Raw genomic sequence first — 4,683 nt, 5'->3', positions numbered from 1 at the left:
TGGACCCCATGCACTCAGCACTGGAGTTACATATGCACCCTGCCAGCCCCTGGCCTCTGTGTGGGTGCTGGGTACCTGCATTAAGACTCAGGTCCTCATGCTTGAGGGGACCATCTTCACAGCCTTCATTGTCCTGTTCCTAACAGCACTTTCAATTATATTTTTTGTTGCCCTGTTCATTTGCACAACAATGTGTCTGAGATAAGTTCTGCTCATAAAGAGACATTTGGAGAGATATACTGAACACCCAGGAGTCCTTCAAGGGTCTACTTTAGCCCATAGGACTGTACATCGTCATGCTCCACAGGGCCTCTTGATTATAATTATACCTCCACGGGGACGTTTTACATCTTAACTGGCCATAGCTTTTTATAAAAGGCTTTGACTTATCAACTCACCAAGACCATTGCCTTCCATGCTACAGCTCTTGAATAAGACCAAAGCACCGAGAAACAATGAGGCTTCGTGCCAACATTCTGGGGTAGCGTGGGGTGGGGTGTTGGGAGATGAAGAATAAAATAATTTCCTTCTCTCACCTTTCCTCAGCAGATGATGCCAAGCAGATCTGTGTAGGGAGGTGGGAACCATGCCTCTGTGGCCATGTTTGTTCTCCTGGCCTCTTGGACCAAGCCGAACTGCAGCTCATCTTTTTTCCTGTCTTCCTAGGGACCTACCTCATGACTCTGGTTTGGAACCTGGGCCTTATCATCCTCATCAGGATGGACTCTCACCTGCACACACCCATGTACTTTTTTCTCACTTTCTTGTCATTTATAGATATCTGCTATTCTTCTTCCATCAGCCCGAGGATGCTTTCAGACTTCTTAAAAACTAAGAAAACTATTTCCTTCATTGCCTGTACGACTCAGTATTTTGATTTGGCCTGGATGGATCTATCTGAGTGCTGCTTGCTGGCTGCCATGGCCTATGACAGGTATGTGGCCATTGGTAGCCCACTGCTGTACTCAGCCATCATGGCCCCCAGCCTTTGCTGGAGGATAGTTGCAGCTGTCTATGGAAATGGCTTCTTTAGTAGCTTTGTTCAAGCAGTTGCTTGCTTTAATCTTGACTGTTGTAGGCCAAATGTCATTCCTCATTTCTTCTGGGACATGCCTCCGATCATTTCCTTGTCTTGCTCAGATCCCTTCCTCAGCCAGCTGATTCTTTTCCTGGAAGCTGGTTTTTTGTTGGGTTCGGCTCTTTCCTTGTTATCCTCCTACCCTCTGTCTTCACTGTAGTTTCCATCCTGAAAATAGCCTCATTCAAAGGCTGTGTCAAGCAAGGCCTTCAAACCCTGTAGCTCCCACCTGGTGACAGTGACACTCTTCTATGGCACAGTCCTCTCGGTGCACATGCACCACAGCTCTCAACACTCCAGGAAGTGGGACAAGGTGCTGACTGTGGTCTATGTCATCCTCACTCCCGTGGTAAACCCTCTGATCTGCAGTCTAAGGAACACAGAGATCAAGGAGGCCCTCACCAGAGTGATGAAGAAAGCAGCACATTTACCTCAGAAAGAGTAGCATCTGGGCAATATGCCATCCCTAAGAGGAAGGCAGAAGTAAGAATGTGGAGGAGACCTTCTATAGACTTTCCACAGTAACAGATGTACTAATAATGTGGCTGGGTGGACAAATGTAGTGACAACCTGACATCCTTGACTCCTAGTGTTACTGTTTTAGTTGTTTTCAAGTTGCTTAAGACAGTGATGTTGAAACCGAACACAGTTTTAAAAGTGTCTTCTGGATGTGACAAGAGCTCAACAACTGTGGCTGCCTGCATAAGACCTACAAAATATCAAGGCAATCAACATTTTAACCTGGATGGGGGCCAGTGCACATGAGCCTTTATGCCTAAGATAAGGAGCTACTTAACAGTTAATGACTGTTATGGGATGGAAAAGTATTTTTTAAGGAGATGGTCCCTAACAGGTGGATGGCTCAATACCCATGCATGTGTGGACAGCAGTAATTGGACTCAGTGCGTTATTTTTTAATGGAGAGCATGAAATTAAAAAGAAATGTGCTGATGATGGGAAGGCTTTTTGAAGGGGGTTAGAGATTGAAATGAAAAAAAAAAAAACCATGTTCATAGCTGCTTTATACATAATAGCCAGAACATGGAAACAGCCTAAGTGTCCCTCAGTAGAAGAATGGACTAAGAAAATGTGGTACATTTACACTATGGAATACTACTCAGCTATTAAAAACAAGGAATTCCCAAAATTTGTGGACAAATGGATTGAACTAGAAATTATCATAATGAGTGAGTTCACCCAGAAGCAAAAAGAGATAAACAGTATATACTCACTTATATCAAAACACTAGTCCAAGGGATACGTACCATGAAAATCTTTACTTACCAAGAAAGTGGGTCAGAGGAGAGGACATTCTATTGAGACTTTAAGTGAAAATAGCATGGAAGAGTGGGGAAACAGTAGGACCCACAGGGTTCTGGAAACCTACAAGAAGAATTTTATGACAGGCAGATCTAGATCCTGGGGTCCTCCTCAAACTAAGGCACCAGCCAAGGAGAATATAGGCAGTAAACTTCGAAATCGTACCAAGACCTAGCCGACAAACATGATATTCTCCACCGTTGAGTGGAGAGTAAGATCTGACTCTCACACGAACTCTGGTGCCCCTTTTCAGACCACGTCCCCTGGATGAGGAGGCCTGGTGGCACTCCGAGGAAGGATAGCAAGTTACCAAGAAGAGACTCGATATTCCAAGAGCATATATAGGGGGAGGAGGTCTCCCTCAATCACAGACATAGGGGATGGGAGAAGGGGGGAAGTGGGAGGGAGGGAAGAATGGGAGGAAACGGGGGAAGGGCTAACAATCGAGATGTAATATGAATAAATTAATAAAAAATGTAAAAAATAAAATAAAATAAATAAATAAAGACGAGTGTCACCAAAAAAAAAAAAAAAATTGAAACATTTAGCTGGGCATGCAAAAAAGAAAAGAAAAGAAAAGAAAAAAAACACACTGTATACATATATGAAATTCTCAAAAATTTTTTAAAAAGCCAGATGTGGTAGCACAAGTCTTTTAATCCCAGCACTTGGGAGACAGAGGCAGGCAGATCTCTGTGAGTTAGAGGCCATCTGATCTACAAAGCCAATCCTAGATAGCCAGAGTTATTACATAGAGAAACCCTGTCTCAAATAACCAAAACATGAAAAAGAAAAAAACTTTTTTAAAAGGAAAGAAAGAAAAAAACATGAATTAGTGTTTGTGATTAGATCCCAGATAGATAAAGCCTTAATATCACAGTTGTTTTTATAACAACATATGATTTGAGAGCTAGTACACGTAGGGAGATGGCAAGAACCTGGAGAACACAGATTTTTAATTTCTTCAGATTGTAGTGATTTTAGTTAAGCAATTTTTACATTGTAGTAAACATAAAGCTGTGTGATGCATAAATAAATGTATCGAAATTGAAAATGAATTGAAACAAATATTTTATAGTTTTATGCCACCGCAGAAACATAGAATGAGAATCAATGAATGATAAAGGTAGAAGAAGGGAAAAGGGAGAGATTTTTTTAAAGGAAGAACAGACTAGGAACTAGGAAGAAGAGGAAGAGGAAAGGGGGAGTAAGGGAGAGGAGAGGAGGGCAAGAAAGGATGGAATGGGAAAGAAAGATAAATAACAAAGATAGAAGGGAAGATGAGAAGAGGCGAGAAGAGAGGAGACATGGTGGGGACATACAATGTTTGTTAGGTTACTTCTCAAGTAAGTAGTTCTTTCCCTCCAATTTGATAAAGCTTTGTTGAAGCAGAAAGATCAAGAGTTCAAGGTCACCCTCAGCTATATAGTACATATTAGGTCAACGTGTGCTACATGATTAGATAGATAGATAGATAGATAGATAGATAGATAGATAGATAGATAGGCATGGTTGTGTGTGTGTGTGTGTGTGTGAGAGAGAGAGAGAGAGAGAGAGAGAGAGAGAGAGAGAGAGAGAGAGAGAGAGAGAGAGAGAAGAAAGAAAAGCTCAAATACAGAGAGATAAAAAATAAAAAAATAAAACAGCAGCTATGTGGTAGAGTATGCAGAGGAAGGAATGAGGACATATAGATTAAAGAATTAAATTCAAAGTAGAAAATAGGATTGACCAAATCCTAAAATCTAATAAATAGCATGGGGATATAATTATAAGTAGCTTATTGTACTTCTGATGCATAATTTCCTCATCCATTTGATGGGAACAATCAACCCTGCAAAGCAGATGTGGGATTGTTTCCCAAGTATGTGTAAGGAAAACAAGGCTCAAAGGAACACAGCGGGACTTCTTCATGACAGAGCCACAACCTGTGATTCAAATTAGGAGAGCTGACAGTGGGCAATTTGAGTTAAATTCTGACTCTGTCACTTAAAACTACCTGACTCTAAGCAAATAATCTCTCAGAACCTAAGCATGGCTACCTAGTGTGAGGCTAAGAGCAGTAATTAGCAGAATAAATTACTAAACAGTGAATTACATTACAAAGGTGCAGTAATCAATGCAGCACCATAGGGACAGAAGCTGACATAAACCAGTAGAAAAGAATATAGAGCCCAGTATTAAAGCCTGACACCTATGCTCATCTGAAGTGCTACAAGAGCTCCAGGAGGACATAACCACAAATGGTCATCTCAGGGCACTGGGAAAACAGTGTTTCCACACCCCAA

At 41.5% G+C, this 4,683-nt stretch overlaps 1 pseudogene; it reads left to right on the top strand.

Moving 5' to 3' along the window:
* The first annotated feature begins 549 nt into the window (after nt 1–549).
* LOC127189823 (olfactory receptor 5A1-like) lies at nt 550–1,523 on the top strand (annotated as a pseudogene).
* The last annotated feature ends 3,160 nt before the right edge of the window (nt 1,524–4,683 follow it).

Source organism: Acomys russatus, chromosome 5, assembly GCF_903995435.1.
Source record: "Acomys russatus chromosome 5, mAcoRus1.1, whole genome shotgun sequence".
Classification (NCBI taxonomy): domain Eukaryota; kingdom Metazoa; phylum Chordata; class Mammalia; order Rodentia; family Muridae; genus Acomys; species Acomys russatus.
The sequence above is the reverse complement of the archived record's forward strand: the minus strand, read 5'-3'. Positions and strand labels throughout refer to the sequence as shown.